At 35.4% G+C, this 24,528-nt stretch overlaps 1 long non-coding RNA gene and 1 other non-coding gene across 2 annotated transcripts in view; both read right to left on the bottom strand.

The window, feature by feature from the left end:
* LOC143653976 (uncharacterized) overlaps positions 1-24,528 on the bottom strand; it is a 43,527-nt gene that overhangs the window by 8,906 nt on the left and 10,093 nt on the right. The window contains exon 4 of the long non-coding RNA XR_013161618.1: positions 2,288-3,103. This is a non-coding gene — a long non-coding RNA (uncharacterized LOC143653976). The remainder of the gene's footprint in view (positions 1-2,287; positions 3,104-24,528) is intronic.
* TRNAG-CCC (transfer RNA glycine (anticodon CCC)) lies at positions 10,589-10,659 on the bottom strand. The gene has a single exon. It is a non-coding gene; the product is annotated as a tRNA-Gly (tRNA).

Genomic DNA, 24,528 nt, shown 5'->3' with positions numbered 1-24,528 from the left:
GATGATACTGTGAGCCAGTGTTTCAGTTCATAAGCTGCTGGAATGCAAGATACCAGAAATGGAACAGCTTTTAAAAAGGGAGTTAAATAAATTACAAATATACAGTTCTAAGCCTATTAAAATGCCCAAACTAAGGCATGGGAAAACATACTTTAATCCAAGGAAGACTGATGGGTTAGGAACACCTCTGTCAGCTGGTAAGTCATGTGGCTGGCATCTGCTGGTCCCTTGCTCCTGGACTCCGTTGCTTTCAATCTCTTTTCCTGTAGGGGTTCCTCACTTTTCTTCTCCAGGGCTGACTTTCATCTCTTGGCTTCTCTTGGCTCTCTCTCCAAGTGTCGACATCTGTGTCAGCTCAGCTTTGAAGTTTCTGTCGGCTTTTTCTCTGTCGGCTCTGCTCTCTCCAAAATGTTTTCTCTTTTAAAGGACTCCAGTAAATTAATCAAGACCCACCAGTAATGAGCAGAGTTACATCTCTATCTAATCAAAAGGTCAAACCCATAACTGGGTGTGTCACATTTCTACAGAGGTAATCTGATCAAAAGTTTATGCCCAACAGTATTGAATTAGGATGAAAAGAAACAGCTGCCTCCACAAGATTGAACAGGATTAAAACATGGCTTTTCTGGGCTACGTAATATTTTCAAACCGGCACAGCCAGTGATTGTAATACTTTGGTGTGTGAATATGGTCAATGAAATTGCATTAGAGAGAGAGAGACTCTGCAAATGTGATTAAGTTAAGGATCTTAAAATGGGGAGATCATACTGGATTATCTGGGTGGGGCTGATGTAATCACAAGGATCCTTATAAGAGGTAGACAAGAGAGTCAGAAGTGGAAATGTGACGATAGAAGTAGAGGTCAGAGATACAGAGCTATGTGCTAAAGAATGTAGATAGCATCGAGAATCTGGAAAAAGCAAGGAAAGGGATTCTCTCCTAGAGCTTCTGGAATGACACATCCTTGCCAATAACTTGACTTTAGTCCAGTGAGACTGAGTTTGGACTTCTGACCTCTACAACTGTAAGATAATAAATGTGTGGGTTTTTCTAGCCACTTAGTTTGTGATAATTTATTACAGCAGCAACAGGAAACTATTACAGTTCTCACAATTCAGTGAGGTATCAGTACTTTCATTTTATCCCTGGGGTGACACTTCTGCTAACAGAGTAAGGCTCCTGAATGTCTCCAGTCAGCTCATCCAAAGACTGTCAAATGATTATTTTTATTGGATTTGGTTTCTTTTCCACTTCAGTCATAGAGGGAGTGCTTGTTTTACTTTGTCCATTGATTTGGGGATAGAGTGAGAAATCTATATTCTGAAGCCAAGGTCCAAAAACTTCACTGAATAAACAAAGGAAATTAAGTATTCATAATATATTCAGGGTAGTTTATGCAATAGCTGTATTCCAGTGTACATCAATGCTTTGTGAAATAAATAGTATGTTTTTAAATAATAATGAGACCAACTATTTAAAAATACCCTACAATGAATCCTTTTGAAATTTTTTAAATAACATTCTACTTTATGAATTTTTTAGAAAAAGATTTTGATTTTTTAGCTGGGAGCATATTTGCATTGAACCTTATCTTTAAATTGTTAGACTTCACTTTTGGTCTTCACTCATTGATCATTCATCCATTCACCCAAATTTGTTGCCTCTTACTCAGTGTCAGGCCCTGTCCTAAAGCTGGGAAAATAGTGGGTAAAAACATAACAGAGAGTAGAGTCAGATATAAACAAATAAACAAGAAAATAGATCAGGCTGTTATAAGTGTCTGAAAAAACTAAAATAGGGTGATGTGTAAAATTGAAATAAGCTCTAAAAACTCATTACTGTGGGGAGTTAATCCTTGGTTGGTACAGAGTTTCTATAGGTACTGGTGGAAAAGTTTTGGTAATGGATGATGGTGAAGGCAGCACAACACTGTAAATGTAATTAATACCACCAAATTATATATTTGAAAGCAATTAAAATGGGAGATTTCATGTTGTATATATGTTACAATTTTAAAAATACCCATAGAAATATACAAAAAAAGAGAGTGAACCCTAATGTAAACTATGGACTTCAATTAATAATATAATTATAATAGTATTAGTTCATCAATTTTAACAAATGTACCACACTAATGCAAAATGTTAATAGAGAAAACTGTGTGTGTGTGGGTGTGTGTGTAAAGGAACTCTATATCTTCTGCATGATTATTCTGTAAGCCTACGCCAGTTTTAAAAACTAAAAAAACAAAAATAAATAAAAAATTTAAAAGACTCATTGCAATCACCTTCTGACGATCCATGTATGGGAAGTTTCTTGGGAGATGCTGGTCCACTTGTGAAATCAAAGAGAGTATTGGTTAGAGCCTGGAGTATTTCCTCCCCCTGTATTTCTGAAGACTAACTTGTTCATTCCCTCTAGGGCAAAAGAAGAGAATGTCTTAAACAAAATTCACAGAGCAGACACATAATAAATATTGATTCTTATTCATTGTTTCTCACTGCCCAGCCCTCCATGATATCTCAGTTCACTGGACAAGCAAAGTTACAAGTACACAGCAATTGGTCTCACTTCCCACAACAAAAGTTCTGCTCCAAATCTTCATGGTAAAAGGGCAAATGACTGTAAAGGTCACCCGAGTCCCACGCTGGGGATTCTCCGCAATGACAAATATGCCCTCTTCAATGAAGGCTGCTGCACACAGTTGCCCGCTTGGTCCCAGGGTGTTTACTTGGTATCTTGGCAGAAGCAGCATCTGGTGTTCCCCAGCAAGGCACAGGGGAGACACTGTCTCATGGCTGGTAAACTTTCAAGCCCCTTGCCCCAGGTACAAGCAGGGACTTTCTCATACATGAACTTGCTGTTTGCGGCCTTATTTCTAAACTACCTTCTCCAGGCTTCACCCTTTCATTTTGGTTCTTGGCTCCAATTTTGGATTTGACCTTCAGGATCACTTTCACAGTGATGAACTTGGATCTCTTCAACAATTCTTGTTCTCTACCCCAGGTGTGCTACCCCTCACAGCTGAGATCAATGCCCTTCAGCTTCTTCTTATGATCATATCACCTTTTTTGTTTTTGCAGTGTTGTAAAATTTTTCAAACCTGTAAAAAAGTACAGAGAGTAATAAACAAGCACCATGTAGCCGCCTCCTAGAACAACAAATGTTAGCATATTTGCTTCAGATATTTTTAAAGATAAAAGATATTACAAATATAATTGAAGTGTTTTTTTTACCCTTCCCTAAGCCCTTTCATTCTCTACTTCTTTAAAGGCAAATCATTATTACGAAGCTGATGTGTACATAACCCATTCATGTTTTTATACTTGTGTTTCATATATATCCATAAACAAGATTTAATCTTACTGTTTTTAAAATGTACAGCAGTAGTATTATAATATAGATATCATTCTGTGACTTGCTTTTTGCATGCATTATATTTTTAGGATATCTATGTTGATACTTATAATTCATTAATTTTAACTATTGTATGGCATTTGTTCTAGTTTGCTAGCTGCTGGAATGCAATATACCAGAAACAGAATGACTTTTAAAAAGGGGAATTTATTAAGTTATTAGTTTACTGAGAAAATGTCCCAATAAAAACAAGTCTATAGAAATGTCCAATTTAAGGCATCTGGGGAAAGATACTTTGGTTCAAGAAGGCCAACGATGTTCAACGTTTCTCTCTAAGCTGCAAGGGCACATGGGGAACATGGTGGCATCTACTGGCTTTCTCATGGCTCTACCAAAAAGGGACTCTCTCCAAAATGTTTCCTCTCTTCAAGGACTCCAGTAAGCAACTCCACCTTCAGTGGGTGGAGAAACACCTCCATGGAAATCATCTAATCAAAAGTTACCACCCACAATTGCGCGGGTCACATCTTCATGGAAACAATTAAAATGCTCCCACCCAGCAATACTGAATGAGGATTAAATTCAATATTTTGGGATCCACCACAGCATTCAATCTTAGGAATAAAAAAATGAATATATTTATTTTTCTACTGATGGACATTTAGGCTTACTTCAATCTTTTGGCATTTATCAACATAATTGCAAAGAGTTTCTCATTCATGTCTCAATTTATGCATACATGCAGAAATTCCTCTTAAGCATAGGTATAGAAGTAAAACTGGAGTTTTTAGTATAAGTATACCTTTAATTTTATTAGATATTGGCCCCATGTGCTCTTCAAAATGACTGACAAACCAATTTACACTCCAATCAACAATATACGAATTCCAATGCCCTCTAACATTTATTCTTGCCAGACTTCAATTTTTTTTTCCTGAATGCAAAAAGCTGTATTATTTAAAAAACATTATTTTTCCCTTATCACAATTGAGGTTCAGTGTTTTCCTATATTTATTGTTCTTTTTTTTCTTTTCTACAAATTACCTGCATATCTTTTGCTCATTTTATTTTCCTACAGACTTTAAGGCATTCTTTAGAAGATACTAACGATTTGTCTGTTATAATTGTTGCAACTTTCATCTCCCAATCTTTGAATGGCCTTTTAACTTGTTAGTGATGCCTATTTTGCACAGATTATATGGCTAAAGTCAAATTTACCAATTTTCTTATTATTATTTAGCTTTTAAAAAGCCTCATTTATGAATTCCTTGTCTACACCAAGATCATAGAGATACCAAGCTATGTTTTTGTCTAAAAGTCCTAAAGTTTTTATATCTGATAGAGGATGTGCCCTTCCTTTTTCCACTCTTTCAGAGTCATCTTGGCTCTTGTGTGTCAGACTTCAAAGAAAACAAAATAGTCCTTTAGGCAGGCACCTAGTTAAATAATCATGTCATCTAAAAGAAGAAATTAATTAAACTTGGCCTCAGACCTCTCTTAAATACAGAAGAAAGGATGCCAAATACGGTGACAGCTAAACAGGTGTGGGATGTCCCTAGAGAGGAAACTCCAGCCTGCAGACCCCCCACAAAGCAGGCAGTATACCAAAGTAAATGACACACCCTGCAAGGAGATCCAAAAATACGGATTCTTCTTGAGGATATGTTGGAATATTCTCAAGAAGTTTGAAAAGCACTTCGTTGGCCAGGCTGTGGGAAAAGAAGCAGTCACATACATTGTTGACAGAACTAAATTTTTACAACACTTATCATGATCAATTTGGCAATAATTTTTTAATTAAAAAATTCTGAAACTTTTTAACCTGGCAATTCAACTTCTAGGAATTTATCCTGTAGACGTAACACTCATATGAAGGTGAAATGTTTTTTGCACAAGATTATTCACAGTGGTTGTATTTGACTAGGGAAGTAGGTGGTAGAGGATAATGAGGGAGAAACTTACTTTTTAAACCTTTTTATACTTTTTATGCCATGTATTTTGATCTTAACCAATAGATTCAACACAATTTCTATCAAAATCCCAGCTGTTTCTTTTTGCAGAAATTGAAAAACTTATTCTTTTTCTTTCATTCTTTTAAAATATTTTTATTGATGAATATTCACACACATACAGGCCATACGTGTGTGGTAATACAATCAGTGGCTCACAATATCATCACATAGTTGTGTATTCATCACCATGATCATTTTTAGAACATTTACATAACTCCAGAAAAAGAAATAAAAAGAAAAAAGAAATAATTCATACTTCCCATACTCCTTCTCATGGACCACAAGTATTTCAATCAACTCGATTTATTTTACCCTTTATCCCCTCTATCATGGTCAGGGTCATGTATCAACTTGACCCAGTGGTGGTACCTGGTCGTCTGGTTGGGCAAGTGCTCCCTGTCTTTTGCTATGAGGACATTCCGTAGAGTTAAATCATGAGCACTTCCGCTACATTCACAGCTGATTCCACTTGTAATCAGCCAAGGGGAGTGTCTTCTCTAATGAGTGATGCTTAATCGAATCACTGGAAGCCTTTTAAGGAGGATTCAGAAGAGTCAGGCTCTCTTCCTGCTTTGGCTGGCAAGCCTCTCCTGTGGAATTCATCCAGACCCTCCATCAGAGTCGTCAGTTTCATAGCCTGCCCTGTGGATTTTGGACTCTGTTCCCACGGTTAAGTGAGACACTTTTATAAATTTTATATTTACAAATATTTCCTGTTGATTTTGTTTCTCTAGAGAACCCTAACTAATACACCCCTCTATTTTTTTTTTTATTTTTATCTATATTTTTTATTCATCTGTCTGTACCCTGGATAAAAGAAGCATCAGACACAAGGTTTTCACAATCACATAGTTACACTGTAAAAGTTAAATCATTATACAATCATTGCCAAGAATCAAGCCTACTGGAACACAGCTCAACAGTTTGAGGTACTTCCCCCGAGCCACTTCATAAGAGATCATATTGAAGATCTAAATGAGAGATCTCTATATAACGCATAAGAATAACCTCCAGGATAACTTCTCAACTCTGAAATCTCTCAGCCACTGACACTTTGTCTCATTTTTCTCTTCCCCCTTTTGGTCAAGAAGGTTTTCTCAATTCCATGATGCCAGGTCCTGGCTCATCTTGGGAGTTCCGTCCCATGTTGTCAGGGAGATTTATACCCCTGGGAGTCATGTCCCACGTAGTGGGAGAGGGCAGTGAGTTCACCTGCCCAGTTGGTTTAGAAAGAGGTTCTCTGGGGGTGACTCTTAGGCATTATTATCAGTAGGCTTAGCCTATCATTTGCTGGTATAAATCTCATAGGGGTCAAACCCAAGACTGAGGGCTCAGCCTATTGATTTGGTTGTCCCCACTGCTTGAGAAAATATCAGAAAGTCTCCCAATGGGGAAGCTGACAGTATCTTAGAATTTAGAAATAACAGTTACAAGTCCTGAATATATGTGACTTCTGTAAGAGCTTATACAATCTAGGACCCTCTTCAATAGGCCCCAACCTGATAACTCATGCTCTTGACTTTAGTTCACCAAGGTTTTGTAGTATCGTTAATACATATGAGTGAGGCACGATAACATTTGTCTTTTTGTTTCTGACATTTCATTCAACATACAGTCCCCGAGGTTCATTCAACAAGTTGCATGCCTCACAACTTCATTCCTTCTTGTGGCTGCTCAGCAGTCTGTTGTATGAATACACTATTGTACCCCCTTCCACTCCTCAGTTGTTGCACCCTTAGGCCACCTCTATCCACTGTGAATCTCGAACACTCGTGCCATAAACCCTAGTATTCAAATGTCCATTTGTGTCCATACACTCAGTTCCTCCAGGTATATACTGAACAAATGATATGACAACCCTACCCCTAGCCTCCTGTGAGTGCAACACAGCCCTCCAATGGGTTGTACCTCTTAGTTTCCCTATTGACATTGAATAGGTACATCTCTTTCTCCGCATTTTCTCTAGCACTTATTTCTCTCTGTTTATTTTCAAACAGTTTTATTTGCACATCATACAATCCAACCTAAGTAAATGTCTATTACTTATTCTTTTTCTTCTGCATAGAATCTATAACCCTCCCCTTGCTCTCTGCAAAATAAAAAACATTTAGTTTTGGCATAATACCTTTGTTGTAATACATTCAGTGGAAGCATATTACAGTGTTACTGTTGACTGTAGACCCTAGCTTGCATTGATTGTATCTATTCCTGTGTATCATCCATTTTAAACTGCTAGCAATGTTGACATTCATTTGTTCTCCCTCACGCAAAAACGTTTTATATTTGTACATTTAATCACCATCACTGCCCACTCTAGGTATTCCTAAGTTATACCATCTCTGTCTTTATCCTTTATCTTTCTTTCTGGCTTCATATGTGCCCCCAGCCCTTCTCCTTTAATCATACTCACATTCAGCTTTATTCGGTGTATTTATATTATTGTGCTACAATCAGGTAGTATTGTGCTATCTGTTTTTGAATTTTTACAATCAGTCCTGTTGTACAATCTATTCCTTCAGCACCAAATGCCCAATTTCTACCCTATTTCTATCTCCTGATAACCTGTGTTCTTAACTTCAACTCTCAAAATTCACTCATTAATGTCAGTTCATACTAGTGAGACCATACAGTATTTGTCCTTTTGTTTCTGGGTAATTTCACTCAGCATCATGTCCTCAAGGATCAACCACGTTGTTACATACTCCATGACTTTATTCTGTATTATAGCTGTGTAGTATTCCACTGTGTGTGTGTGTGTGTGTGTGTGTGTGTGTGTGTACACCACAGCTTGTTTAGCCACTTGTCTGTTGATGTACATCTGGGCTACTTCCATCTCTTGGCAATCGTGAATAATGCTGCTATAAACATTGGTGTGCAAATATCCATTTGTGTCCTTGCCTTTAGTTCCTCTGAACATATACCTAGTAATGGGATTGCTGGATCATATAGCAAAAATATGATTAAAGTATGATTAAATATGATTAAATATAATTCTATATTTATGATTAAATATTCTAAATATGATTTATTTAGAATATAATTCTAAATATGATTAAAGTATGATTAAAGTATGATTAAATATAATTCTATATTTAGCTTCCTGAGGAACTGCCAAATTGCTTTCCAGAGTGGTTGCATCATTTTACATTCCCACCAACAGTGGATAAGTGTGCTTCTTTCTCCACATCCTCCCCATCACTTGTTTTCTGTTTTTATGATAATAGCCATTCTAGTGAGTATCAGCTGATATCTCATTGTGGTTTTGATTTGCATTTCCTTAATAGCCAGTGAATTTGAGCATTTTTTTATGTGCCTTTTAGCCATTTGTATTTCTTCTTCTGAAAAGTCATGTCTTTTGCCCATTTTTTAATTGGGTTGTTTTCTGTTGTTGAGTTGTAGAATCTCTTTATGTATTCTGAATATTAAACCCTTATCTGATATGCGGTTTCCAAATATTGCCTCCCATTGTGTTGGCTGCCTTTTTACTTTCCTAACAAAATTCTTTGATGCACAAAAAGTGTTTAATTTTGAGGAGCTCCAGTTTATCTATTTCTTTTTTCATTGCTTGTGCTTTGGGTGTAAGGTCTAGGAAACCACTTCCTATCACAAGATTTATATGGTATTTCTCTAATTTTCCTCTGAAAAGTTTTATGGTCTTAACTCTAATGTTTAGGTCTTTGATCCATTTTGAGTTAATTTTTGTATAGGGTGTGAGATATGGATCCCCTTTCATTCTTTTGCATATGGATATCCAGTTCTCCAAACATAATTTATTGAAGAGGCTGATCTGTCCCAGGTGGGTTGGCTTGACCACTTTCTCAAAGATCACTTGTCCATACAGGAAAAAGCCCAAGCCTAATTCTGAACACTCAATTCTATTCCATTGGTCAGTATATCTATCTTTATGCCAGTACCATGCTGTTTTGACTATTGTAGTGTCATAATATGCTTTAAAGTCAGGTAGTGTGAGACCTCCCACTTCATTTTTCTTTCTCAAGATATTTTTAGCACCCTGCCCTTCCATATAAATTTGGTTATTGGTTTTTTTATTCTGCAAAGTAAGTTGTTGGGATTTTAATTGGCATTACATTGAAGCTCATCTATGGCTGATTACATGTGCAGTTGGCTAAGGGGAGTGCCTTCTGCAATGAGTGATGCTTAGTTTAATTAGCTGGAGTGTTACAAGAGAGATATCAGAAGAGAGCTCAATGCAGCACACCACAAACAGGTCAGCATACCTTATTTCAGCATTTGCAGTTCAGCCCAGAGTTTTGGAGATGCAAAAAGGGGGAAGCTGTTGGAACCCAGAAGCCAGGAGAGAAGGCCAGCAGACATTGCCCTGTGCCTTGAAGCACATATAAGAAAGAACATCAGATGAAAGTTAGCTGCCTTTCCTCTGAAGAACTATAAGTTTTTAACTAAATAAATCCCCTTTTATTGAAAGCCAATTTAACTTGGGCCACGGTGGCTCAGCAGGCAGAGTTCTCGGGCTGGAGAACTGGGTTTGATTCCTGGTGCCTGCCCATGCAAAAAAAAAGCCAGTTTATTCTGGTGTATTGCATTCTGGCAGTTTTGGCAGACTAAAACAGTAGCTTTCCCTCCTCTTCAATTTATTTGAAGAATTTGAGCAGATTGGTACTAATTAGTTTTTGAATGCTTGATAGAATTCACATGTGAAGCCATCTTATCCTGGACTTTTCTTTTTAGGAGCTTCTTGATGACTGATGCAATCTCATTACTTGTGATTGCTTTGTTGAGGTCGTCTGTTTCTTCTAGAGTCAAGGTTGTTGTCCATGCCTTTCTAGGAGGTTGTCCATTTCATCTACATCTACATTGTCTAGTTTATTACCATATAGTTGCTATAGTATCCTCTCATGACATCCTTTATTTCTGCAGGGTCAGTGGTTATGTCTCCTCTTCCAATTTCTGATTTATTTATTTGTCTTCTCTCTCTGTCTTTTTTTTTCTTTTCTTTTGTCATCCTAATTAAGGGTCCATCAATTTTATTGATTTTCTCAAAGAACCAACTTCTGGTTTTGTTGATTTTTTTCGATTGTTTCCATGTTCTCAATTTCATTTATTTTTGCTCTAAGCTTTGCTATTTCTTTCCTTTTGTTTGCTTTGGGGTTAGTTTGTTCTTTCTCTGGTTCTTCAAAGTGAACAGTTAATTCCTCAATTTTTGCTCTTTTTTCTTTTTTTGGGGGTGGTGGTGCTGGTGGTGCATGGTTCCGGAATCGAACCTGGGTCTCTCACATGGGAGGTGAGTGTTCTACCACTGAACCACCCATGCACCCTCTTCTTTTTTAACATGGGCATTTAAGGCAATATATTTTCTTCTCAGCACTGCCTTTGCTGCATCCCATAAATTTTGATATGTTGTGTTTTCATGATGAATTTATTTATTCTTAAATTTATATGGAAATGCAAGGGGCCCAGAAAAGCCAGAACAATCTTGTAAAAGGATAAAGCTGGAGGTTTCACACTGGGTTTGGGAGTTGTTTATCAAATAAATAGATTTACTTTAAAAATAAAAATGTAGGGTGGGCCACTGTGGCTCACCAGGCAGAGCGCTCGCCTGTCATGCTGGACACCCAGGTTTGTTTCCCGGTGTCTGCCCATGCAAAATAAATAAATAACAAAATTTTAAAATGCGCATTTAAAAAAATTAATGGCCTAACGTTTTTCATAGTATTTGCATGTGAACTTTTACTCCCTATCATAACTGTAATTATGGGATGTTCCCTTCTTTAGCATAATGGTGAAGCATAGGGACTCTGGACCCAGATTGCCTGGGTTCTTCTGCAACTGGTCATGAAATCTGGGCAAATTACTTAACTCCTTCATGCCCCAGTTTCCTATTGTATAAACAGAAATTAGAGTAGTATTTATTTTATAAAATCATTGTGAGGATTAAATGAAGAATACATGGTAGGACTTATAAATTTAGTAGGTACTAAATAACCTCTCAATAAATACAAGTTATAAGAATATTTCTATATTATATATTTGGGTCATCTTTTCTTTTATCTTAATTAGCGCTAGTAGAAATTTGTCTATTTTAATAGTCTTCTGAAAAAAAAACAGTTTGCTGATTATTTCTCAAGGTCTTTCTTTTCTATTTGATTCATTTCTTTATATGTGCTATTTCTACTTCTGGGTTTTCTCTGATTAGTTTCTAATTAGTGTTGGATGAAGCAATAATTTATAAAGCTATCCTTTTTGTAACAGATGCATTTTAAAGCTATAAATTTCCCTATAGTGTTGCTTTAGTTGACACCAAGTTTTCATATGTAGTTGCTATTTATTTATTTTTTTGACAGTTATTTTTTAATTATCGTTCCATTCTAAGTATTTCAGAGTTTCTTTTTTGATTTCTTCCTTAGCCTATGAATTATTTAGAAGTGTGTGTGTTTTTTTTTTTCATTTCTAATCTGTTCAAGTCAGATTTCTTAGTTGCGAACAACAAAAACAACTATAGCTAGTTTAAAAGGAAAAGGAAAGTATTTGGAAGGATATCAGATAGAATCAGCTGGAAAGCTGAAGAACCAGGCTCAGAAAATGACTAAAACTAAGGGAGGCAAGGCAAGCCGAGCACCGGTCAGTTTAGGATTAGCTGCCGGCATCTCTCCACTGAACTTTTGCTGCTACCACATGGACTCTGCCTATGGACAGTCATACTATAGTGCTGAAATGTCACCTCTGGACCCACCTTTTGTTGCCTTTCTTTTACAACATTCTTTTAGCTAATCATTTGGGGTTTTTTTTCCTGCAATGATTTTTTGAATTTTTTACTCAAGTTTTAAAAAATTTCTTAATATGGACATTTTAACATAATCAAAAGTGGAGAAAATATTATAACATTATAATGAAATCCAGTGTACCCATCACCTTAGTAACAACAAGTATCCACATTTTCTGGCAAGTTTAAAAGAATTTCACTGGGATTTTGTTAAGTATATTTATTAACTTAGAAAAAATTGGCATTTGAATTCTTCAGATTTCCCCAGAAGGAATATTGTGTCTCTCCCTATTTATTCAAATCTCTTGAATTTTTCCAAATAAATTATATATATAAGTACACACATGCATATATTATTATGATTATTTCTAATTTCTAACATATTGTTTTTGTTGCTATTATGAATGGGATTACCCCATTGTATCTCTAACTAGATATTAGTGTTATATAGGAAGCCTGTAGATTTTTAAATATTTGTCTTTTATCCAGCCACTCTACTAAGTTTCCATTAATTTTCAGTATTTTTAAATTGATTGTCTTGGATTATTTAGGTGCATAATCATATATTCTGTAAATGATCATGATTTTATCTCCTCCTTTCCAAGAGATATATTTTTATTTTCAGTGTGTACCTTACTATACTGAATAAAATTCCAAGACCATAATGAATAATAATGTCATAATTAAGCATTATTATTGTTATTAATTTTAATAGATGTTGTCTCCAAATGGTTCACAATTTGTATGATGATGGCTGTTGTTTGTGAAAGATGTAATTTTAAGAGCATGCTCTTCTATTCTTTGTTTGAAAAGGACTTTAAAATCAAGCAGAGGTTTGCCCCCATGAAACTTATCCCTGCAAAGGATAGGTTAAGCCTACTTAAAATTAGACCTAAGAGCTACCTCCCAGAGAACCTCTTTTGCTGCTCAGATGCGGCCTCTCTCTCTCTAAGCTGATATGGCAAGTGAACCCACTGCCCTCTCCCTCTCTAAGTGGGACATGACTCCCAGGGCTATAAACCTCCCTGGCAACGTGGGTCAGAAATCCTGGGATGAGCTGGGACTCAGCATCAAAGGATTGAGAAAACGTTCTTGTCCAAAAGGGGGAAGAGATAAATGAGACAAAATAAAGTATCAGTGGCTGAGAGATTTCAAACAGAGTTGAGAGGTTATCCTAGAGGTTATTCTTACGCATTATATAGATCACTTCTTTTCAGTTTATGGTATATATGTTTTTACATTTATTTTTTAATTGTCCATTTTTGTTGTTGAGTTGTAGAAGTTATATATTCTGAATATCAAATCAAGCCTTATTAAATATATGATCTGCAAATAATTTCTCTTATTCTGTGGGTTGTTTTTCTAGTTATTTATTGACAAATAAAATTTAGTAGAACCAACATGGAAACCCTCATGCTAATCCCCATGTCAGCAAAACCAAAATCTGAGTTTTTATTCCCTGTAAATGCCTGGCTTGCCCAGAAAACAGAATTTAAATCAATGAATCAGCTATCACCAACTACCTATTCTTACAGCAGCTAAGCAACCACCTGCATTAGGAGGTTAGTCATGTTAGGAAATACAGTCTGCATTAAAAATGAAGATTTCCTCCCAATGCATTCCCTTTTTCTGTCCATAAAAGCCTGTTGCTTGCTTTATTTGGTGGAATTCCTCTCTACTTTGTGATGACTGGAATTTCCCCAATTCATGAATCGATTCAGTAAAATTCTCTGAGATCTAACCAAATTTTGCTCAATTTTTAATTTTAACAGTTATTTTGGCAACTGTGAAGGGAACCAAAGGAAACTTCCAATGATTCTCAGAGTGACCTGAACGACAAGTTTGGCACCCACTAGAATCTGTTATGTTCACTGTCCTTCTCGCTTTCTTGACAGTAAATTCCATTTTGGTCCCAGCTTCACTATTTTTGTGTTTGAGCTCTCTAATCTCACTGAGTTCCTGTCCAGGGGTTAACGGGCAGATTATTCTCAGCAGGAATGTCCCTTATGAGAGACCTGAATTTCTTACCCTTTGTTTTTTTCACAGTATTTCCACTGTGAGGTCTACAGCTTTTTGCTGCTCATTATGGAATCCTCTAATTCTAAGAGCACTCCATCAGTCAGTACCCCAGCATCTTTTATGCTTAAGAATTTAAAGAGTTACACCAACTTAACTAATAGCACACTATCACCAAGGATAACTTAGAATTTCAATGGTTCTTATGGGGAATATTTCAATGGCCCTTATGGGGGATATTTTGGCTTAGTAAAATGATTTATATTAGAAGTGCACTTGAAAAAGCAGGCTCCTGAATTAAGCCAAATGGGATACCTATTATAATTGGTACTCAGAATCTACTAAAAAATTTCAAAACTCTAAAATAGTTTATAGAAATTAGTGAGTTTTGTATTTCTATGTTTTCAGTGTTTCTGTGTCTTTATGTCTGACTCATGACTGAAAAACTTTAAATTAAAGCTATAAGCTCTCTATTTGTGTCTATATGTTTAATGTAAACTATTTTCCTACCTCCAGATATTATCAGATTAACTTACAAAACTCCTTAAAAGTGCTGTATTCAAATTAGTTTAAAAATAACTAAGTACTTATATGTATATTAACAATCCTAAAGTCCTGAAAATGAAAAAAAAGCACACTTCTAATATTCCAATGGATAAGAAAAACTATTTGTAGAATTAAAACCAAATGTTTTTAAAAATTCAAGCTTACCTAATTCAAATAAACCTTTGATAAACAGAACTAGTGTAATATTTTTAGTTAAATAAAAATAGCAACGCCTTCTAAAAATCAGTTATGTACACACAGACACAATTTTATTCTACTTGGATTTGTTCTCCCTAAATTTACACTGCTTTTCTGATAAAATAAGCTAGCATTCTATCTACTAAATCTTTAAAATGATTAAGTGTTTAACCAAATTGAGTTATTATTCTGACAAACATTATTTTAAGAATAATTGTGCTTATATGATGTTTATTTAAAGACACTTAAAAAATCTTTTTTGGTAACTTAAGGTAGTAAGTATGTAAAGTATATAGGATGTACTTCGTAAAGAAAAAAAGAGTAGTTTTATCCCAAAATAAAATAACAGGTCATGGCAAAATGAGAAGCAGGAATGTATAGGACAAAATCTGAATGGATATAAAAGTTGTAAAAGGTTTATGGAAAAGGAATTTTATTTGTTATGAGATTATGCAAATTTTATTTGCATATGAGATCTTTAAGAGTTTTCTTATCAGACAGTATACTCATGCAAAACTACAATTTAGCTTTCTTTCTGTTAAGAGAACAAGGTTTTCTTATATTATTGATCTGCTCTTAGAAAGAGTAGTAATCTGCCTAGAAGGTAAGATTTTATGTCTTATTAGGATAATATCTTTACTGATATTTATATTGATCTTATCACCCTTTATTGCTTTGGAAAACAAGATTTTCACTTTCATGTTAACTCCTATTTAGTTTTAAAATCTTTTAATGTCACTATCATTAAATAGGGAAGCAAATATTATTTCACAGTGACCTATTTTCCTATATAGCAAAATGTGCAAACCTAACAAATTTTAACATGTTGCTTTTCAACAATCAAATGCTAAATAACATCTTACTGATCTCAAATTATCTTTGGGATTTTTCAGAAGGCCCTGGGAGAATCACAAAGGATTTGTTCTTTCACCTTGTAAAAAGAGATGTGCTAAAAATAACTGGTCTATATAATATGTTATGAGTTACATAGAAAGTGTTGTCAAATGAAACAAAATTTTCTAACCTTATGTTAGTTAAATTTATAAGGATAAAATGCTATTAATAGAAACATTTCAGAAATTGTATAAAGTCGCAAGAGATTGTCAACATCCTCACTGTCTATAAGATGTCTAAGCACTGCTCTGCCTGATCAGTATAGTGCTGCTGGTCATTTTAGTTATTCTTTAAAAATGTTGCATGTCACAGATACAATCAAATTTCTTTCTCAATTACAATATTTTTTACACTAAACTTTATCAAAACTTCCACTTTTATAAAAGAGTAATAAGTTAATCATAGCCATATTAAGTATTTTATCATTGAAGGTAATTTTTATTCTGATGCTTCCCTAAAAACCCTTGCGATCAGCTACAGACCAGAGTGCTTCATCTTCAGCAAAAGAACTGTTTCAGAGACCCATAAAAAGAAACTACCAGAAGAAAAAAAGAAAAAACAAACAAACAAACAAAAAACACCAGTTAGTCTGGAGCACAGGCTCCTAATAACATTGCTTAAATAATTGAGACCATGCAACTGGACTAAAACCAAGAGTCCATAATTATAGCAAAGAAGTCAAAGGGTCATGAGATTGCTAACACAAGGTTAAGTGAGATGAGGACTAATCATCTAGGACTACATAAACTAATAAAAAAATGACTATAGCTTTGTCTAGACTATTGCTAATGCTTTTTAAAGCAGTTTTATTGAGATACGTACTCATACCACATAATCCATCCAAAATGTACAATCAATTGTTTTTAAAGAAGTGTGCATTCATCACCACAATCCATTTTAGAACATTTTCATTACTCCAAAAAGAAAAACCCTATACCACTTAGCAGTCATCTTTCAATTCCTCAATCCTTCCCCAGCCCTACATAACCACTAATCTAATTCCATTTCTTTAGATTTATTTATATTTACATTTTATATAAATGGAATCATAAAATATGCAGTACTTTATGTCTGGTTTCTTTTACTCAGCATAAATGATTAAAAAAATTTTTTTTAAAAGAAGCTATAGGTTTACAGAAAAGTTATGTAAAAAACACAATATTCCCATATACTCCACTACTGCCGATACTTTGCATTAGTGTGATACCTTTGTTACAACTAATAAAAAAATATTAAAATATTGGTTAACTATAGTTCATAGTTTTCATTAGGTGTTTTTTCCTTTTTTACCACTCTATTATTAACACCTTGCAACGGTGTCATACATTTGTTATAATTCATGAAAGAACATTCTTATGCTTGTATTATTAACCACAGTCCACTGTTACAACTGGGTTCACTGTGTTATACAGTCCAATGTTTTATCTTCTAACTTTCCTCCTAGTAACATACATGGCCCCAAACTCTCCCTTCACCCACGTTCACCAATAATTCAGCACTGCTAATTACACTCACAGTAATGTGCTACCATCATCACTATCCATTTCCAAACACTCACAATCAACCTAAATAGATATTCTGCACAAATTAAGCATCAGCTTCCCTTTCTCTACCCCCATACAATACCCTGGTAATCTATATCCTAGATTCTAACTCTCTGAGTTTGCTTATTATAATTATTATTCATATGAGTGAGATCATACAATACTTGTCCTTTTGTGTCTGGCTTCTGTCACTCAACATAATGTCCTGAAGGGTCATCCATGTTGTCATATGCATCAGGACTTCATTCTTTTTTACAGCTGAATAATATTCTATCATATGTATATACCACATTTTGTTTATCCATTCATCAGTTGATGGACACTTGGGTTGTTTCCATCTTTTGGCAATTGTGGAATAATGCTGCTATGAATACTGGTGTGCAAATGTCTGTTCATATCTCTGCTTTCAGTTCTTCTGGGAATATACCTAATAGTGGGATTGCCAGATCCTTTGGCAATTCTATACTTGGCTTCCTGAGGAACCACCAAGCTGTCTTCCACAGTGGCTGCACCATTTTTCTTTCCCATCAACAGTGAATGAGTGTTCCTATATCTCCACATCCTCTCCAACACTTGTAATTTTCTGGGTTTTGTTTTGTTTTGTTTTTTAACAAGGGGCCATTCTAGTAGGTTTTGATTTGCATTTCCCTAATAGCTAGCGATGTTGAATATCTTTTCATGTGATTTTTAACCACTTGTATTTCCTCTTTGGAAAAGTGTCTATTCAAGTCTTTTTCCCATTTAAAAAATTGAGTTGTCTTTTTATTTTTGAGTATATATACTGGATATCAAACCCTTTTCTGACCTGTGGTTTCCAAATATTTTTTCCCATTGAGTAGGCTGTCTTTTTACTTTCTTGATAAAATCTTTTGAAGCACAACAGTTTTTAATTTTGAGAAGGTCCCACTTGTCTACTTTTTCTTTCATTTCTTGTGCTTTGGGTATAAAGTCTGAGAAACCACTGCCTACCATAAGATCTTGAAGATGATTCTCTACATTTTATTTTGGAAGTTTTATGGTCCAGACTCTTATAGTGAGGTCTTTGATAAATTTGTGTTAAGTCTTCTATTGGATGTGAGAAATTTAATTTCATTCTTTTGGATATGGATATCCAGTTTTCCCACCACAATTTGTTGAAAAGACTATTCTGTTCCAGTTGAGTGGACATGGCAGCCTTGTTAAATATCAATGAGCCATAGATATGAGGGTTTATTTTCAAATGCTCAATTAGATTTGATTGGGCAATATATCTTTATGCTAGTATCATGTTGTTTTGGCCACTATATCTTTGCAATGTGCTTTAAAGTCAGGAAGTGTGAGTTCTCCAACTTTGCTCTTCTTTTTCAAGATGTTTTTGGCTATTTGGGACCCTATGTCCTTCTACATAAGTTTGATACTTAGCTTTTCCATATCTGAAAAGTAGACTGTTAAATTTTGATTGGGATTACATTGACTATGCAAATCAATTTGGGGAGAATTGACATCTTAATGATATTTAGTTTTCCAATCCATGAACAAGAAATGTTCTTCAATTTATTTTGGTCTTCTTTGATTTCTTTTAGTAATGTATTGTAGTTTTCTGTGTATATGTCTGTGGTAGTTAGAGTCAATTGTCACCTTGGCAAGGTGAAGGCACCTAGTTCTGTTGCTGTGGACATGAGCCAATGGTATGTGAACCTCATCTGTTGCTGATTACATGTGCAGTTGTCTAGAAGGTGTGATTGCTGCAATGAATGATGTGTGACTTGGCTGGTGCTTAAATGAGAGAGCGCAGTGTAGCACAGCCCAAGCAACTCAGCATACCTCATCTTAGCACTTGCAGCTCAGCGCAGGCCTTTAGAGATGCAGAAAGGAATTACCCCAGGGGAAGTTGCTGGAACCCAGAGGCCTGGAGAGAAGGCCAGCAGAGATCACCCTGTGCCTTTCCACATAAGAAAGAACCTCAGTGGAAAGTTAGCTGCCTTTCTTCTGAAAAACTAATGAAATAAATCCCCTTTTATTAAAAGCCAATCCATCTCTGGTGTGTTGCATTCCAGCAGCTAGCAAACTAGAACAATGTCCTTTACATCCTTGGTTAAATTTGTTGCTAGATGCTTGATTCTTTTAGTTGTTATTGTAAATGGAATTTTTTTTCTTGATTTCCTCTTCAGATTGCTCATTACTAGTTTACAGAAACACTACTGATTTTTTTTTTGCATGTTGATCTGGTATTCTGCCACTTTACTGAACCTGTTTATTAGTTTTAATGGCTTTGTTGTAGAATTTTTGGAATTTTCTATATATAGGATCATGTCATCTGTAATAGTGTCTTTCGTAAGAGTTGGGAAATTTTTGGCCATTTTTCCTCAAATATTCTTTCTCCTGTTTTCCCCTTACTTCTCCTTCTGGGACACCCATGAAATGTATTTTTGTGTGCCTCATGCTGTCATTCAAATCCCTGAGACTGTGCAAAATTTTTTCCATTCTTTTCTCTATTTATTCTTCTGTCATTAAGAATTCAATTGTCTTGTCTTCTAGTTCACTGATTCTTTCTTCTGCCTGTTCAAGTTTGCTGTTGCATACCTCTAGTATTTTTAATCACTTCTACTGTGCTCTTCATTCCCCTAAATTCTGTTATGTTTTTTTACATACTTTCAAATTCTTCTTTATGCTCATCCAGTGTCTTAATATCTTTTATCTCTTTAGTCATATTTCCTTCATCTCCTTGAATTGACAGAGATTTGTTTGAACACCTTTGATTAGTTGTTCCAAATTCTGTATCTCCTCCAACATTTTAATTTGTTCCTTTAACTGGGCCATATATTCCTGTTTCTTAGTATGGCTTATAATTTTTTACTGATGTCTATATATCTGATTATCTTATTGAGTTTACTCTGAAGGTAAGTTTCTATTACCTAGGATTTTATTTTTTGTATAAACATGACAAAGGGTCATGTTTCATTGTTTTTCCATGTGAGTATCCCATTATTGCAGCACCATTTTTTGAATTTTTGTTTATTTGCTTGCTTGTTTGTTTGTTTTGGTAGTGTATGGGATGAGAATTGAACCCGGGTCTCCTGCATGGCAGATGAGAATTGTACCACTGAACTACCCTTGCACTCCCTTCTATTGCCTAGGATTTCACTGTTAATTGGCTTTGTATTAACATTCTTCTTTTACACTTGGTTCAACTTATTCTAGACATCTAGAATTGCCCATATTTAACTGATAAGATTTTTTTTCAGCTCTTCTTCAATTGATTCTTGCTCTGGATAGGTGGTACAATTTTTATGATTGCACTATTTGTAAAGTCATTTTACCCCCCAGTAGAAAACTTCCTTTCCTGTGTTCCTTCTCTGGGAATCTTGAGCTGTTTTGTTTGTTTTTGTTTTGTCACTATCGTTTTATTTTGTATGTTTTTTACACTCCTTTCATTGCCTCTAGATGTTTTTGTCTGCAGGGCAAATCTGGGAAGAGAGCCACCACAGAGAGGACTTTCCTAAGTCAGTACTTCCCAGCCAAAACAGAGCAGGCACCCATGGAGTGGCCACTGACCAGCTCCAAAGAAACCTGGGGAGAGGGTTTGGTAAAATGGTAAAAGCTTTTTTTGGATTTTGTTTTTGCTAAAAGCTTTTTGATGAGTCTCTGCAGCTATGTGTTCCTGGCCTGCTCAGCAGATGGCACCCTTGAGCAAACTGATTCCTGTAGCCATAGGGAGGCACTGTGTCTTTAAACATCCACCTCCCATGCCCCTGTTGGGAGTGAGTTGAAACAATGGCTACAGCCATCCCTGTCTTGGGCAGGCTGAAACCAAAGCTCAGAGCCAGAGACCAGTAATCCAAATTCACCAATCAAAAGCTGTGATCCATGCTTGGCTATGCTCCCCTCCATTCTTGGGGAAGAGGATTTCCATGTCCCTCTCTATCTGCAGCAGCCAGCCAGGAACCAGACCCCGAACAGCCCAACTCGAGAGAGGGGGGTGGTGGGCGGGTACTGGCAGCTGCTACAGAGTGAGTTACTCACAGTTCTTTCCTGCAGTATTAGCCTTTTCCTCCTGCTCGTCCCTGGATGCTGTATCATGCTACCCTGGCCTCCAGAGTCCAGCAATAGTTGTTTTAGAAAGTTCTTGCCTGTTCACTAGCTGTTTTGGAGGAGGAGTGAGTCCTGGGAGCTCCCTACTCTTCCATTTTCCCTCAAAATTCTCCATTTCTAATGTTTTAATGTTCTATTTTTTTTTAATACAAGAAATTTCTTACTCTTTTCCCTTAAGCTATCTATAATTTATAACACATTTACCTTTTTCTCCATTCCTGGACCCTCCAGAATTTGGAAACTCTTTTTAAATATTCCTATTTTATGACCAAATAATTATTTACATAAATTCAACAGAATCTGTCCTCCTTGTCAACAAAACATAATTGGAGCTATGGTTATATAAGCAAAGCTTTTTTGGAATATCATGTTTAAGAATGATGCTCATTTAATCAGATATAACTTGATGGTTTTAAAAAACTAAAGTTAACTTAATGAAGCCAATGTTTACAAAGCTCTCTTGAAAAACTGATCTAGTACCTAGCTAAAAAGTTCCCAGCCTTAAAGGTCAGTAAAGAAAATTACTTTCGGCTTCCTGGCAACGTGGGACAGAGATCCTGGAATGAGCTGATTCTCAGCATCAAGGGACTGAGAAAAACCCTAGAATGAGCTGAGAATTAACATCAAGGGATTGAGAGAACCTTCTCGACCAAAGGGGGAAGAGTGAAATGAGACTAAGTGTCAATGGCTGAGAGATTCCAAACAGAGTTGAGAGGTTATCCTGGAGGTTATTCTTATGCATTAAGTAGATATCACCTTGTTGTTCAAGATGAAGTGGAGAGGCTGGAGGGAACTGCCTGAAAATGTAGAGCTGTGTTCCAGTAGCCATGTTTCTTGATGATGATTGAACAATGATATAGCTTTCACAATGAGACTCTGTGAATGTGAAAACCTTGTGTCTGATGTTCCTTTTAGCTACTAGATCAACAGAAGAGTAGAACATATGGAATAAAAATAAATAATAGGGGGAACAAATGTTAAAATAAATTTAGTTTGAAATGCTAGTGGTAAAATGAAAGTGAGGGGTAAGGGGTATGGTATGTATAATCTTTTTTTTTCTCTCTCTGTTATCGTTTTATTTCTTTTCCTGTTGTCTTTTTATTTCTTTTTCTAAATCAATGCAAATGTTCTAAGAAATGATGAATATGCAACTATGTGATGATATTAAGAATTACTGATTGTATATGTAGAATGGAATGGAATGATATCTTAATGTTTTGTTTGTTAATTTTTTTTAATTAATAAAAAAAGTTAAAAAAACAAAAAGAAAACTACTTTTCGGATTGCAGGTGAAATCTGGTATCAAGTTCAGTGGCTTTTAAAAGTCCAATCAGAAGTTCCTTATAAAAACTAACAGCAAAGCAAACTTAAAAGAGCCTATATAGTAAATTACCATTCTCATTACACCTATGTAAATAATCAGGCCAAATCTAATGAAAACAGCCTTATTTTATAGCCAAGAGTAATGTTTTTAAGATTAATCAAAAGAAAGATAACTGTAGAGAAAATTTGTATTTCAATAGAAAAATTTCAGCACATTCCTGTGAATTAATCAGATTTTGCTCCCATTCATTGTACGAGTTATCTTACATCCCCTTTATAAACTGCAGATAATTACATGGCTTTATTACCTATCTGTAAATTAACTGCAGATAATTACATGGCTTTATTACCTATCTGTAAATTAGACTAAATCCTATGATTTTGCATATATTAGCTACTCTAAATGCCAGTTAGAAAGCTAGGTTAGTATCTTTTGTATAATGTGTCTCAAACTGACAAATAATACAGAGTTCCACTTTTCACACACATAATCATAACTTCCCTAGGAACATATAACCTAGATCAAGTAGTTATAAATATATCTAAGGTTATAAAACAAAACTTTAAAACCATTCTAAATCCTTTTCATGTCCTCCAGGCTGAGGTTAAATGTTCTTACAAAACAGACAGGCTCTAGATACTCCAGCTGCCCATAAAAATGTTGCATTTATGTTAGTAAGTCTGGTACAGTAATAAATAGCCTGAAAAATATTTTAAAAGAGCAAATTAAGATAATTCATAATATCAGTTAAACCCAAATACTTCAATAGACAGAGGCCTTTCCTTATCATAAGGCAGATGCTATAACAGTTACTAAAAAACTTTTGGCAAATATATTCTCTGCCTGAAGAATGCCTTCAATTATTTCTAATGAGTGAGCTACTCATTTTTTGGACAGCTCATTAAAGATGTAACTAAGGTTCTACAAACAAATTGTTAGCATTATCATTATCCCACCACCCTTAATCCTCTGGAAAGGTGGAGAAAACAAATGGCATGTTAAAACTAAACTGTCTAAATTAACGAAGGAAACTGGGTTACCTAAACCTGAAGTTCTTCCACTGGCTCTTATGGCCATTCAAAGCACAGCTTTTGAGAAATATAAACTTTCTCCTTATGAAATTATCACTGGTAAGCCTACGTTAATTGGCCTCCATCTTCACACTGATCCCCTGCTTCACCAGCAAGAGATAGTTCAATATTGCAAATCTCTAGTCATTTATGCAAAAGATTATCTCCAACAGGTAAGGGACATATTTCCAGATTCAAATTTCCCTTAAGCTCCTCACACCCTAACTTCCAACAATCGGGTATACTGGAAGTGATAACAGCACAAAATAGCCTTTCAACCACACTAAAATACACCTTCCCAAGTACTCTTAACTTCTGACAATGCAGTTAAATAGAATCTTAGATTCATGTCTCACAACTTAAAAGAATTCCACCTTCCAACGATTGGACCAAACTGAAGACTTACAACTAAAATTTACCAAGGACAAGAAGTAGATGACTTCACAAGTGACAACTTACACCCAAGAATGCAGAACAAAACCCCATAAACCCCTATGTTCCTATCATATTCCTTATCAGCTCATTCTTTATAATTATTATTACATTTCTATTGTTTCCATACCTCTTTTGCATCTTGCTTTAGAAAATATTACCTCAAAAAATGTTTAAATTGTTCCTTTTTGCATCTTCCTTCCACTTTGCCATGGACCAGAAGGCCAATATTGTCATTTGCTTTTCCTAAAGCCATCACAAAAGGGGGGGAATCTAAATGACTACTGGATCTGCTAGCATAAACCTTGATCTGGTCATGATGCAG

This window comes from Tamandua tetradactyla, chromosome 13 (assembly GCF_023851605.1).
Source record: "Tamandua tetradactyla isolate mTamTet1 chromosome 13, mTamTet1.pri, whole genome shotgun sequence".
NCBI classification, from domain to species: domain Eukaryota; kingdom Metazoa; phylum Chordata; class Mammalia; order Pilosa; family Myrmecophagidae; genus Tamandua; species Tamandua tetradactyla.
This window is presented reverse-complemented; position numbering and strand designations above follow the sequence as displayed.